This window comes from Anas platyrhynchos, chromosome 1 (genome assembly GCF_047663525.1).
Source record: "Anas platyrhynchos isolate ZD024472 breed Pekin duck chromosome 1, IASCAAS_PekinDuck_T2T, whole genome shotgun sequence".
Lineage (NCBI taxonomy): Eukaryota > Metazoa > Chordata > Aves > Anseriformes > Anatidae > Anas > Anas platyrhynchos.
The window spans coordinates 120,437,040-120,452,834 of record NC_092587.1 but is presented as its reverse complement, the minus strand read 5'-3'; the positions used below and the strand labels follow the sequence as shown (position 1 = coordinate 120,452,834).

Genomic DNA, 15,795 nt, shown 5'->3' with positions numbered 1-15,795 from the left:
GTAGGGCTATTTTTTTTTTTCAACTGTTTCGCTACTTGCAGTCATTTTCTATTAAAAGAGCACCTAGAGGTCAATGAAAAATAGAGTCCTACTGTGTTAGCCATGGGGAAAGCACAGAATAGATTGTCTCCAATTTCATTGTGCTTCTAATCAAAGTAGACACTATCAAGGACCTTACAATACTGTGAAAATATCTAATCTGTGTTGCTAGAAGTCTGTCTAGTAATGGAACTGACAGTAATTTTGGCTAGTATTTCTTGTCCTAATTTGTCACATCTGAAAATAATACAAGCCATTTTCTCACTGTTTTATCATTCATTCATCAATTTGCTTTCTAAACAGTGACAACATAAAAAATGCATCATGTTTGTTTCGGTCAAGACTGTTTTTGTTTTTCCAAATGCCATAGTGTTTCTCTCTCTCTAATCTTTGTGTTCTGAGTCACTCACAGATGCTTTGACTAATGGAATAAAGCTATGTATAATTACTTCTCATGCTTAGTGGAAGCCTTGGTGATGGTTAAATCTTTTTTTTTACTTTATTTTTTTTAACAAAATCTGTTCAGTAGCATGTAATTCCAGCAGCATCATGTTTGAAAGTAACTTCATTAACAATTCAGACTTTCAGGTTTTTTAGCTTGTCTCTCAACAGCAAAGACTATTTAGAATGTCAATTGGGTGTTGTGCAGTTACAGGTTGGAATTGTATCATATTAAATTATATATTGACTAGTTAGAAACTAAAGCATCAAATGTTTACATTAAATCGTAAAATGCAAAGCAACAAAGACATGGATTGTATGCATTTATATTAGTACTTTTTTCCTACATATGGCTTTCTTTAAAATAAATGAATCTGTGTGACTTCTGGTGAATTTGAAGTTTCAAAATTCCAGCTAAATAAAGTACATAATTAGGCAAGGTGAGAAGGCAGATACCGTTTGAATGTTGGTGATATATTGCCTTCAGGAGTTTCTCACACATAAAGTCCTGAGAACTCACGTTCATTTTGAAGTCCGGTTATCATCTGTTTTTAGACATTGTGGAACTTAGACAATTAAGACCTGCATAAGATCCCTCAAACCATACAAAATTGCTTTGATTACAAATAATTTTAAACTCCAACATAATGCTAGTGAAAAGAACATACTTCATTGGTTATAGTCACGTGTAGCTGCATGTACATAGGAAGAAAGATTTTTATTGTCATCATGTTAAATGTCTGTTTAAATGCAGTCAATGAGGTGGAAAAATCAAGCTTAGTTTTGGAGATGTCCTGCTCTGACAGAACAAATTTTTCTAGTAATTTAATCAAAGGATTGTTCTGGGTTTATACAGGTGCATCTGAAGGGCATGGGGGGGGGAATCATTTTTCTGAGATTCAATTTTAATTAATTTGAAAAATGTTAATGTCACAGAACTGAATTTAAATCCACAACATCTGATTTTTCAGGAAGTCCAAAATTCTCAGTGTTGAGCCAGATTGGGTGCCAAACTTTGTCACTTAATTCTAAGGGAGTGTTTATACATTGGATCAGATGAGTCCCTAAAATCTGTAGATGGTAGGGAAAGGTATTTCTACTTGCAGAAGCTGTCACGAAGCAGTATAGAAGATGCTGGATTACTGGGTGCAGTGTGAGCCTGCTGATGATACCCTTTCTTAAGCAGAGCACAGCCTGTGTCCCCTAGCACCACTGGAGGAAGAATTTGGTTATCACCTTCGATGGTGGGAAACCTGCCGTATGGTTTGGGTGGCTCAACTCTGTGTGTGCTCCTCCTTTCTGTGTAAGAGGTCTGTGGGAGGGAATGCCTTGATCTGGAGTTGTTGGGACTTCTACCATATACATTGAACCCATGAGCATATGTTTATTTTAGTGTTATTGTACAAATTAAGTTCACTGAAACATGAAATGAGCAGTCAATATTAGCTGTAGTTTCACTTGGTTTTGGAGAGGTGCATCACTACTTCAGCATAGCTGATATTAAATTACTAATCCATTCTGAGATATTACTGCTGGGCATAAGAGTGAAATCCTGATTTGTAAGTGGAGTGAGCAGATGCAATCACCATTTGAGTCGATGCAAAATGCAAGCAGCCAGACAGACAAAGATCAGCAGAATGACTTCTGCAGAATTAGAGGAATTTATTCATGGAGCAGTGCTTGGCATACAGGAGTTCCTGTGCAGTAGGCTCTTGGTGCCTTCTGCTAGATGGGATTTCTTCTTGGGGAGGAGGAGAGCTATTAAAATTGTTTTGGGGTAGGAAAATAACTGTAGGATTGGTCATGAAAGGATTGTGGTAAAAGAAACATGCATGAAAGAAAGCCCAAAATGACAATTGTTGTTGAAATAGAGGGAAACTTTTCTACCCTTTTGTTAAAAGAAAAAACAAAACAAAACAGCAGCCTAATATATATGTATGAAAAAATAGGAATGGATACATTCCCACAAAGGCACAGGATATATTTCAGTCCTTTGGAATTGCCTTTCTGAGAATGTGTTAATTTATTTTATTTTGTCTAGAGGCAAAGAAAGGTACTGCCGATAGGTAATCCTGCAGAAATATGATCATCAAAGTATTGCTTATGTTGATTCCTGCTGAGAAATTACAGGGAAAATAGGCTCAGAACTCGTCTGAAGTGAGTTTTGCTACTGAAACATATTTAGATGGAAGTGTAGATCTTGTAAGATGTAATCAGTTTGCCTTCTGGTGTCATGGTTATGTTTCCAGCCAGATTACAGCTTTGTGATTGCTGTATCTGTTAGGGGACAGCTATAAAAAGAATTTGAATGTAATTTGCCAAAAAAAAAAAGAAAAGAAAAGAAAAACAAACAAACCAACCACCAAACCTTAAGACTCATTGGGTAAAATCTCTTTTCAGTTGCTAAGTCAGATTAATAGTAATATTGAGTAAATTTTATATTTAAATTGATTCTTCATTTAAGAGAAATTAAAATACTATATTTGGCAGGCAATATACTATCAACAATGAATAAGATTATAAAAATAATGAACTCTTGTTATGTTTCCTAGTCTACTTCGTTATATTAAGAAAGTGGTCCCAATTTGGGCCTTCCCTGAAGGGATGAGAGGAAGACTTTATAACTTTCATCTGAGTTTGAGTGATTTAGCAAAGAACGTACTGATAAAGACAAAAGAAACCCAGGCTAAGGTTTCTCTACTGTAAAGTGTAATCACTGAATTTAGTAAATATCATAAGATATTTGGAATTGAGAAGAATAATAAACTTGAGGCATAAATTACATGAGCCTCTATCGTAAATCTGAAGCTAGAACTATACTATCTGGAAAAAAAAAATGCCGTTTTACATCAAAATGTAAATGATTTTGTAGGGGGAAAAAATTTCTACCACTCTAATAGTCTATATTTTCCTTTGTGAACTTGAATGTCAATTTTACAGTTTTATTTTAACATTTGTATTAAATTGTCTCTTTTAGTTTGCACCAGTTATATAGTTTTGGGGTTAAAAAAACTATTCACTACCATATGCATTTAAACTTAACTGCACAGGTTTGCTAATCAGGAGGCTGGCATTTCATAGAAAATGTGTCTTGTGAATATGATGTTACAATAACTGTATCTGGCTAAAACTATATATCCTGCCATTAGCCCAAGACTCTTTCTGAATGTCAAATTCAGGATACTTCAGTTGTGAACAGCTTGGGAAATGGAGATGGTCTTTGATTTTCTTACCTCAGACAACAACTTTAGGAGCTCATATTCGCTTAATTTAGCTTAATCAATCTTGATTTGTCTCCTTGGTGGTGTTTTTTTTTTTTTTTTTTTGTTCAGGATGAAGTACTTCTTGGTAAGATTCCTCCCCCCACCCCCACCCCAATCATCTCAGTTAGATTTTTCCATGGTAAATGAGTTGTCTATTTCATGTTTCAGTACATCTACACTCCAGTGTAGCCAGAGCCTGTAAGTTTTTTGGTGTGTTCATGAAGCAGTTTGTGGCAGAGGTATTGTATTTTAAATGGGAATAAACTTTAACCTCTGGAATGACACTAAAGCATTCATTATTATGTGGTTAATGATTTAATGAAATGAAGACGTATCTGTTTTCTATGAAAAGTACATGGTCATAGTTTTTTGTCCTCTCAGTGTCAACACTGACATAGAAATTGATCCTGTAGAATTTTACAGGACAACTTCTCTCTATCAAAACAGGTAAATCCTAATTCCTTTATGATATTTTCTGAACAAATTACCTTCAGTCTCTTCTCAGACAACTGGCTCTGCGGTCTTCTGCTGTGGACTCTCCTAACAGCAAAGTACCCAATCTCCTGTTCTCAGACATCAGCTTTACCTCAGGAAAACAAAACAACACAAACAAACAAAAAAAAACACAACAGGGGGTTCAGTCCCCTTTGTCCAGCTTGTTTTAGGTGGTGTTTAATATAATACTATATACAGGGCTTAATCCCAGCACAGTTCTTGAGTTTGTAGCTTGGGAATATCAATGATCATTGCCTGTAGTTCTTCACCCCGTATGGATCTGAAGGTGATTGAATGCATTTATGCAAATACTGCTCCTTAATTACTGAAGGAGAACCTATGTGTTTTCATATGGCAGTGCTGTAATATTTGGCCTATGGTTGTGCCACCCAACAGTACCTAGAAAAAGAACTAACTCAGGTCCATTTTTTCACTTTTTTAATTCTGTCTATGCAGCTCTGATTAGAGATTTTGTTGCTTTACAGGTGGCCAGAAAGACCACAATATGACATTATCATCTTCCAAGCCTTTTTTCCCACCTCTTCTAGTCTAAAATCACTGAGTCCTGGGAGATGAGAAGATGCATTTCATATGTTGGCCACTTAGGGATGTGGAAATGACAGTATATTACTTGTTCTTTTGTTATGCCATGAATATTAAAATATAATGAAATAGTTATTTCATTTTCATCCCCTGCAGATTTGCAGAGAACCATGTTGCCTAGCTAAGAAAGGAATATTTAATTGCTGCTGCAAGAACCAAAGATTCTTGTCCTCAAGATAGGAATATAGGCTTTGTAGCTTTATAGTTTTGAGTATTTTTTTCTTGATTTCAGATTCACAACCAAAATCTTGCTAATAAGTGAAGTTGTTGTTCAAAAAGCCTCTGAGGGAAAATCCACGCTTCATTTAAGCCAGTGGCAAAGCCTCCTTTTGACATGGACTAGTTAGAGCACTGAGAGCATGAAGGTGTCACTGAAAAAAAAAAAAAAAAAAGACGTGGCCTTTAGCTTGGTGGTGAATCATGTGCTAGTGTTGCTAAGGGGGCGGTTTTGCATAGTGTGGTCTTCTCTCATAAAAATGTGGTCTTCCAACATGAGAGAGAGAGAGAGATGCAGTCTGAGGCTAAAAGTAACAAACGTTCAGTTATGGCTTCTGAAGCAACACATTCAAAGATGTCACAGGCCAGGTATTTTCAAGGTGTGAACAACAGCAGTAATAATAACTCATAGGTATTTTCAGATCAGAATATATAGGAATAGTTATCTCATTAGCAATCAGGAAAATAATCTCCTAAGCACCCATCACAGAGGACAATTATGATACAAATACCGCTTCATTTGAAAAAACAGATATCATAACACATCACTGGGGTTGCTACTTGAGGATTTGTTGATGATGCTTTGGTTTAGTTCATGTCAGGGATTACAGTGAGATATTAGGAAGAATTAAGGATTAGGCATAATATTCATAAAATGCTTCATCCTATTGTGTAATTTCCTTCTAGTCAAGTGTTTGCTCTAGATAGAATGTATTTCTTATGTTTTAATTCCTGTCAGTTAGATGTGATAAAGAGAAGAATAAACTTATAGACTGTGTTGTTTTTGCCTGGCCAGTTTTTAGCTTATGCTTTTTTCTAGGTGGATGGTACTAAATGTAGGGAGAAGGCAAGGTGCCTCAGGTGTTGATCAACAGCAAGTGTTAAAAATGTTGATTGGTTTGGGTTACTAAGCAGAACTTCAGTTTCTTTCTTGCTATGTAGTATCTACAGCCTGTGGGGAAACTTGAAAGGGTGCTTTAAGGGAGAGGGACATTTTAATAACCACCACACACACCCCAAATTCTGTTTTGTACTCAAAGTCTGCAGTACTCCCTCAGGTAATTTATTTCAGGCATCTGATAGCCTGGGCATGCAGTAGTCTACCTGGTGATAGCTCTCAAATGTTCACTCTAAGAATTGTATTTTGATAGTCCAGGTGATGGGAGAATGCTGCCATAGCTTTTTGTAGACCCAGAAAGGGTATATGGTGTTTTTTTTTTTGTTTGTTTGTTTTTCCTCCTCCTCTTCCCCCCTTCCTGAAGGCATCAACTAAGAATAGATCAGGTGGAAACATGGGACTGCCAGTGACTGCAGTCAATTATGATCTTAGCCTGCCAGCCCAGCACTTTTTACGAAACTGGGAAGGTTCCAGTCACTGTTAAAGCTGAAGGCTCCAAATGGTAAGGAAGAAATAGTTTATATTTCTACATAGATAAATAGATATGTTTATATAACTACTTTAAGTTGTTATGATATCCAGCTGCAGCTTAATGCATTGTCAGGGATAAGTGCAGTCTTGGACATAATAGGTCTTAGTTATTGAGTGTAGTTTAAATACCATATAGAACTGGATTTGATTTACCTGGGTTAGAAATTTTCCTAGTTCTTAGATTTCTTTTTTTGATTTCTAAAAACAAATTTACTGTAGACACTGTCCAACTTCTGTTTTGCTTCTGAGAACATTGAAGCAATCAAATTTTGCGCACATCAGTGCTCCCAGTAAACAAATTTTAAGTTTCCACACTTCAGTCTGCACACTGGGAGCAGAACTGTATGTAGTGCCGTGGTATTACTTGACACAGTGATAGAAGCGAGTTCCCAAAACCCCCAACCAGCACCCAGGCACAGAAGCAATTAAATATGCCTTTCTTAGCTGGGAAGTGCAGGAGGATGCAATATCTTTGTGTGAATGTGACGAGAGAAAATTGCATTCAAACTCTGGTCCCATCCAATAAATCTTACAACAGCCTAACTTTTCCTGGAATGATGCCTCAGGCAAAGCGCAAGTGGCCCAGAAAAGGAGTTGGGGGAGGGGGGAAGAATGGCAGAAAAAAAAAAAAAAAGTTATGTTTTCATGATTCTCTTTATCTATTGCTTTACCTTAAATTGCTAGTTCTTTCACAGTAAGACTCAGAGCCTTAGGGCTTTTTGTAAAACTTCCTAGTGACCGTATTACACTTATCCTGTAGGGCAGAAAGAAATTATATCTTGCCATATCTTTCCATTCACATCACAGACTTCTTCTCAAGTATTTGAATGCTCAACAGCAAATGACTGTCAGTCCACAGTGTGCTTAAAAATTAAGGGAATTTTTGATGTATTTACATAATGAATACATTTTGAACATTATTAACATAGTTGAACAGTATTTTTCATGAAGTAATAAACAGAACAAAACATAGCTAGTTCATTAAAGGGTTATTTTTCATGAGCCTTGTTCTGCTTTTGGTTTAACTCTGGTTGTATCTTAGCCATACTGGACTAATGAACTGATTTCTCACTCTGTCGCTGATATAGTAGGCCAATGTAGGTCTCAGTTTGAGCACATCTTAGGAAAAGACAATGCAACAAATGTAGATGTAAGAGCATCGGTGGCTTTGGTGGTGTTTAGTATGACTCAGGGACTGATCTATAAACCTGTAGCACGACTATGCGACTATGCATTCTTTTTTTTTTTTTTTTTTCACTCGAGGCATAGGGAGAGACTTACTTTGTGGCTTTCCTTATTTTTTTTTCTCCCTTGTGACATATTTTTTGTCACATGTTCTGTCTGGAGTAGTTGCTGATTTAGGCTTGTGGCCAAAACTTAGTTCTTGGAAGTCAAGAGACAACTTCTGTTCCTAACAGAAGTGCTGATATGACTGTTTCTTGGTGTTTTTCAAAAGACATTTTCTGACGGGTAATGTAGCCCCATTTTGCCAGCCAGAGCAAAAGCGTGAGTGATGCTCTTACTCAAGTCTGTTGAATTGGGAGGTATTGACAGACATGGAGAGTGCTTCAGGAATATATTGATGGCAGCAACTGTAGCTACTCCAACTGTGCATATATTAACGTCAGACAGGGAAAAGCCTAAAATTATGAAGAAGCTTTCTTCCTGCACCAGGGATGCATCTTTGCTGGTGTTTACTTTTTCCCCATAAGGAAAGATGTGAGCAGACCCTTCCAGGAGAGGGTGTTTAGTCCTCATGGACAGGGCAACAGTGCAAGCATGATATATGAGCATTATCTTTCTCTTCCTCAGCTCTTCTGAATTCAAACTAAAATGTTTCTCAGTAATTATGCAGAGGAACAGAAAATTTGGCATAGCTTTTAGAACTAAGAAAACTGTGCCATGCAAAAGGCATGCATTAGGATAATGAGACTGATGGTGAGTCCACACTCTGTCCTGTCTGCCACAAATATATGAGCTCAATGCCAATGATGGTCTTGGCATTCTGGATGGGTTTGGCTGTTAATTATGGACCAAATTTAAATACTTATTTTGTAATAGGGAATTTTGTAATTCTGCCTCAGGAGAGGTGGAATTGCTGAGTATCTTAAATAGAGGAGGTCGGTAAAACCTTGCCAGGAGCCACTGCTCTTTCTGACATTTTTGAACTGCATGCAGGAACTTGGTTACAACATACATGTAGGCAGCAAACCTCTCTTTATTCAGTCTGTGTTTACTTTCTGGTTACCTTTTTATGTTGTACAGTTTTCTCTGCTTTTAGACAGATCAACTAGTTCCAAAATGACCTAGATGGATGTTGCATGCAGCAGCATCTCCATGTTACACACCACTCCTGTTGAATTGGGGGTTGATGCAGGTGTCTGTTGCTTGTGACAAAGCTGGTTTTGTTTGTATTGCATGAAGTCATGGCTTCTTGGGGAAATCTGCAAGATAATTATTTTTTGGTGATAATGAGGTCGTTAAGTTCTGCGTTTTTTACATAAAAATGGATGGTAATGTAAATCAGTGCAAATCAACTAAAGTAATATCATATTATAAGCTGAGCAGAATGTGCCCTGAATTTTGAAGAGTGGAAAAATGAGATATTAACTGTTTAGGGAACATATATTCCCAGAACAGTTTGTTTCCATGTGTAATACCTGGTTTAAGAATTTGACTTGTATAATTGTTTTAACAAATCTTTGGGCTATGTTATATTCTCTGTTGATATCATCAAAATCTCAGCTTTTGTACTGATACAATATAAAATTGATTGCACCCTGATATTATGCAAAATAATGTTAAAAATGAAGCCTGGCAAGCAAAGTGAACCTTGGCAGCTTCCACCCTGCTCACTGGTGCCATTCAGTGTCCCAGATATGCTGGAATTCTGACAAGATGCAAGAGAGAAGGTTTAATTAGGCCACAGTTTTACTAATTCAACTAATCTGGGAGTTACACATCAATCACCCACACAATGCAGAGTGTTATTTCTTTCTCCCTTATTCCCATCTATTTGGGAAGTGCTCATGGTTTCATGTATGGCTCCAGGCTGCCACAGGTGTGAGGTTTGGAAGGGCTGATGCCATGGGACTCTGCTTTTTGCATTCGCCCATGAACTGCCTTTTTAAGGGTCATGCCTTCCTCTAAATCTGATTTCATCTCTGGTTGAGTGAGAACAAGTTCTTGCTAAAGTTCTCTCTAACTTGCTTTCTAACTAGGGTCCATGGGGCAGCCAAAATAAGCTGCTGTACCCTGGCCAGTCTGAGAACTTAAATATAAATACATATTTCCACGGTATTGAAAAATAAGATGCAAGTCCTGTGGACAAATACATGTCCTGTGGATGGGGAAGTGGAAGTGGCTGTTCTGAGAGTTAATGAAGATGCTGGCCAAAGTTCAAGAAGAAGCTGAGGTGCCCACAGTTCAGTCAATGGTCCCTCCTTTGCTGCCTGGCTTATGTAGTTTACAGGGAGCTCTGACCTTCTTTTTTACTTCCCTGCAAGGCAATGACCTCTCTTATAATGGCCTGCTTTTGAAACTGGATTTGAGGATTAGGCTCTCAAATCTTAAGGCATATGAGATCTCTGGTGAAAATTGTAACTAATACTATGTTTATCACCACCATGATCGTTTAAAGGAGAAAGTACATGCAAAATGGGCTTTTGGTTCACAGTACACAGGAAAGTTGTTCTACAGGACCTGTGAAGAAGTACTGAGACCAAGCTATTTGGCAAACTTAGGTTAGTCCATTAACTAAGGACTAACTTAACACTAACAAGTTCTTCTCCTTCTGACAGAAAAGTAGAAGATACATGGAAGATATATCTTCCATGTACCTGATTTGAACTTCCCACAATGGAAGGATGTCAGGCTAATGAAGTGTTGTGATGCCAGGTGATTGCTCTTGTTCACCTCATGGTTTTTGGTTGGATTTTGAAGAACTGTGGCAACCTTAATATGAGAAATATGTAGGAGTCCAACTCTTGGGTAGAAACCAAACATGCTTCCGCAGATGCCAAGCGAAGTGCTCCCACTGGATGCCCAGAAGATCCCAACCAGCATTTAAGGATTCTGGAACAATTTCAAGCCCTGTACTGCTGCACAATGTGCTTTTCCCACAGAAGTAAAGGTCCAAATGAAAGAAGGTTAGAGATGTGTTGCTCAAGTCAGTTTAATTTAAAAGGAACTGTAAGAGAATTAAATACATGTTTTACATAATTAGCATTTTAAAGCTTTGTTTTACTGTTCAGTTTTATGCTACCAGCACATGGAACATTCGCTTAAGAGGAAGCTGATTAATAAGGTTTCCTGAAGAGATCAAGGTCACTAACTCTCTGAGCGTTAAAAAATGAAAGTCTGTATGTTTCTGCTTTCTGGTGTATGTTAAATATTTGGAGAGTGAGTTAACTAGTTTTTCCTCTTGCTAAAACCTAGTATTTTAAATTCACTGTCACTGAAATACATATGTTATGTGAGAATATGTGTGTTGACTTATCTCTAGACATAACTAGAGGTTGCTGTTAAAAATCCAGAACAGTTGCTGCATTTGAAATGTATTATACATGTTTGTAGCAGTGTTCAGGTGAGCCCTGGGCAATATCAGAGGGCAATATTCAAAGTTTGTGTAGCATATTCACTTTTTGGTATGTTGTGCTCTGCCATTAAAGATGCACTCAAAGAAAATTTTCTGTAACATTTCTACAGATAATTTTTTATCCAGGTACCGTAATATGAAATCCGGGGGCTGCTGAGGATATCACTGCATAATATCGTTGTAAGAAAGCTTTGCAAAACTTTATTACAGACAAGCTTACCATAAATGGGATAAATCTCACTTGAAAGGTTGGTTGTGAGTCCTAACATGTCCTTGGATAAAGTGTGTTCTGAGCTTTTGGTTTATAAAGAACACCTCCTACACCTGAGCTTTAATTAAAGCAAGAAAGATGATTTCTACACAAAATATTTTAATGAACTTTGTTGCAGGTGAGCAAAAACTTTCAGTATCCTGAGAGCTTCAGCTCTTTGGATTGCTGCCAGATGTCTGGCAGGCCAATTTCAGACACAAAATCATAAAATTTTTTGGGTTGGAAGGGACCTTAAAGATCACATAATTCCAAACCCCCTGCCATGGGCAGGGACACCTCCCACTGGACCAGGTTATTCAAAGTCCCATCTTACCTGACCTTGAACACCTCCAGGGATGGGACATCCGCACCTTCTATAGGCAACCTGTGCCAGTGCCTCACCACCCTCAGAATAACCTCACCTTCTTCCTTATATCTAAGGCCTAAATCTACCTTTTTGTTGTTCTTGTTTGTTTAAAACCATTATTCTTTGGCCTGTCATTACACTCCCTGGCAAAGAATCCCTCCCCAGCTTTCCTGTAGCCCCCTTCAGGTACTGAAATTCTTCTGTAAGGTCTCCCCAGAACCTTCTCTTCTCCAGGCTGAACAGTCCCAACTACCTCAGCCTGTCTTGACGGGCTGGAGAGGGGCTCCCGCCCCTTGATCACCTTTGCAGCCCTCCTCTGGACTCGCTCTAATAGCTCCATGCCCTTCTTATGCTGGGGGCCCCAGAGCTGAATGCAGTGCTCCACATGAGGTCTCACAAGCAGAGTAGAGAGGGGGAATTACCTCCCTCGACCTACTGGTCATACTTCTTTTGATGTAGTCCATGCCTATCTGAAAAGTCTCTCTGGTGACATGGAGGTCCTGTTTGGATGATGACACATTTGAACTCTTCCATTTGAGCCCCATAGCTCAAGATGACTGGCTTTTTAGTTTCTAGAGATAAAATTTGTATGCACCATTCATTTTCATATATATTTCTTTTTCACTGTTCTGGAGCTATATTTTTTTTTTTTTTTAACTCTTGAGCAGTCAAAGTTACGTGTTCCATAAATGTTATAGGGCATACTCTCTGAACAACTGAGATATTTTCATTTAAAGGAAAGTACTGATGGCTCTGAGTCTATGAGAAAGTGATTCTTTGTAGACAGCTTTTATATGGCAGGAATTTTGAAATTAAGAAACATGGCGGTTAACAGTGAGAAATAATTATTATTGTCTGTGTTGCCCAAACAAACTTCCCAGGGCTCTTGCTGGAGATGTTTATTAATCTAAACATACCCAGTATATCATTAAGGTAATTTCTTGCATGATTGATTGAATTAGTTAGTTATTAGGGGTGGGCAGGAGTACCAAAGAATAATGGGAGGCAGAGAAAAAGGGAAGAGAAATTGACTTTCTTCCAAAGACATATTAGCAAAACAAATGAACAATTTTTACACGGTAAAATCAGCATTCATTTTTGCATGCTAGGGAGATTGCATCATGTAGAGCATCAAGTAGGGCTGAAGGTCAAGGCCAATCTGCTTGCTTCATTTTTCCGGTGATCCATTATCTATTCTTGCCTAGTTGGAGTCATTAGTACTTGCAAAGAGGAAAACAAAAAGAAAGGAATGTCAGCAAGAAGACTCTACATTGTATCTTAGCTATCACTGTACTGTGCATACACCACTATAATCGAACTCAAGCATACTGAATAAGCCAATTAGTCTTTCTAGCAGCAGTAAAACAATTGCAATGAATAGACATGTCTCTACCATAAGCTGTAGAAATAATAGAAAGAGATGGGCTGCCTTCCTTTCTCACCCAAATAGACTGGAGTTTCTTTGGCCACTGAGTTCAGTACTTGTAAAAAGCAGAATACCACTCGATGAGTGTTTTTTTGACTTTTTTTTTTTTTTTTAATCCCAAATTGGAGACAGTTCCATATAAGACAAAAGATCATGTACTTCTGTTATATGTAGAGTCTGGGAGTGCTACCCATGGAGCTTTCTCTCTAAAGCAATCAATTCCATATGAGTGGGTTACTATTATTATGTCTATGCAGATGCTGAATCCTGTTACAATAAACAGAAGCCAAGGCTGTTGTTTTCTCAGACAAATGCAGAAAAACTAGAGACCAGAGCTACCTATTAATCTGGCCTATTAGTATGCGGATAGAATGACTGATTCTGGTTTTTCCTCCCAGATTCTCTATTTGTGTCTGGGCTGGTTTTCTATACAGCTACTGTATGCAGAAGTAGCCAAAACTAGTGTATTACAGTTCTCAAAAAAAAAAAAAAAAAAAAAGGAAAGAAAATCCCAGTTCAAAAATAGTTACTTCCCATAGTCCTGATTTAAACAGTATCACATCCACTTGGAGGGAAGTACACACTGAATGATAAACCCTAGTGGGTCTTCCTTGTAATGCCATACTTCTCTCCAAAAACATTTTTTTTATATATAACTCTCTTTTCCTTTTGCCTTTTCCCCCCATTTTTGTACTTCCTTCAAGGTGTTGATTTCTCTGCTATGATAGGATTCTGCTTACGTATGTTTATCCTATATCAGACGGCCCCAGTTTTTACTGCTATTATTTGGGCTATTTATATATGAAATACTTTGCTGGATATCTTCATCCTTAATCTTGTATAGCTTAAAATTCCCTGAAACAGAAGTCTATGGTGAGTTTGAGTGTTTTAGATCTTCCCTGCAACTATGGGCTATGTGAGGGATGAATTCAAACTCTTTTGTGAAATACCATGTAAAATCCTTGTTGCTGCCTTTGCGGTTTAGAAATCATTATGCAGCTAGAAGTGTGAAATATTAAGCATATCCTTTTATGTACTTAGAATTTATAGGGACTTCAAAGTCAGTCCTCATTTATTGTCTGGTTTGTTTCACTTCAGAAATGACTTGAACTGTGAACAAAAAGGAGCTGACAGTATTTTCAGATAGGCACTTTATAGTTGTGCACTTTGTAACTATATGATAGGCCTGTCTCTGCCTTGAATGCAAAATTAGCTTGTTGATATGTGCTGCTACAGACAGAGGAACAGATGTAGTAATTCTCCTTTATTTACATGAAATCTCTAAAAAGACATTTTCTGGCAGCATGCTAGGAATAAACACAGTATCAAATATAAACCGTGCCATGCTGTGTTAGCTCATTCAGGTGTCAGCTGTGCCACTTACACATGGTTGAGAGCAGAGGGGGCTGCAGGCCTGGTCGCAGCACTACACTCTCCTGCAATGGACCCTGGGTACCGGTGAGCCACCAGCACTGCTGCTCGGTGGTCATAGGCTAGGTGGGGCTGGGACCTCGGTGCTAAGCCCTAGCACTATAGCTCTGAGGATGTGAAGAGGGATGTGCCCTGCAGTTGCACCCAGACATAATATTCATGAAGGTCTAGAGCTCAGGGAGGTAGAGGTTATTCAATATACTTTTTTTTTAATAATTATTTTATGTTTTTTTTTTTTTTTTTTCAAAGTTGGAGATTTTCTTACCTTCCTCCTCCTCTCTTTTTTCCCCCTCCATTCATTTTCAGTGATTTAAAACTCCCCTAGGCTCACCTTCTCTAGCTTTTTCTTCCACAGGCAAGAGGCTGAGGAACTGAACTGCAACTGGAAAATTGTGGGGGAGGGAAGGATTAACATGTTGGCATTGGGGGACAGCCACAGAGAAGTTGAACATATCTTATTTGAGTGAAGAAGTGAAGTTTAAGTAAAACCCCATGAGTCTTTTTGTGCCAGGAATACTAGAGCTGGTGAGCAGTCCTCAGCTGGCTTCCACCACCAGGGAAAGTTCTTCATGGGGGACAGTGCCTGTTCCCCTCCCTCACTCCTCCTTAGTCCTCATGTAAAGGCTGAGGAGGTCTTCTTCAGTTAGTCCTTCCTCTCTCTCTCCCTTCTTCATTTAACAGGTTTTAACCAGTCTGTTGCATGTTTTAAAATGTTCCTTTTTATTTCTGTCTCAGCTATTCAAACTTTCCAGTGTGGGGTTAAGGGCATTTATTCAGCTTATGTTCAAGCAGCAGATGCTTTAAAAATGAAATGCCTTGACTCTGAATTTCGGGCAGAAGTGGTGGGAGGAGACATAGCTAATTTAACTCGGTGGATGATTGATATGGATATGTCAATTTCTATTAATGTTCTTTTGAAATCACTGACGCAAGTGTGTTTTTCCCCCACCCCAACAGAAAACATAAAGATGACAAATTCCCATCCCTTTAATTTGTGATACTCAGACGTATTTAAGCAAACTCTTTCATTACGGAGTGTCCTCCACAGGCTGGTGAAAAGCAGCTTCTGATGGTGCTCTTACCACTTTAAGAATATCAAGATGCTCTAACAGAGCAATCTGCTTACTGCTCAAATGTCTAAAACAAAAAGCAAAAGCAAAAGTCACCTACAGGTAGGTCTAGATAAATTGCTTTAAAATCTACTCTTCCCTCACTAGACAGCCATTCATTGCATTGGA

General features: G+C 38.1%; 1 protein-coding gene across 9 annotated transcripts in view; it reads left to right on the top strand.

Moving 5' to 3' along the window:
* DMD (dystrophin) overlaps window positions 1-15,795 on the top strand; it is a 1,236,775-nt gene that overhangs the window by 90,156 nt on the left and 1,130,824 nt on the right. The window lies entirely within an intron of this gene.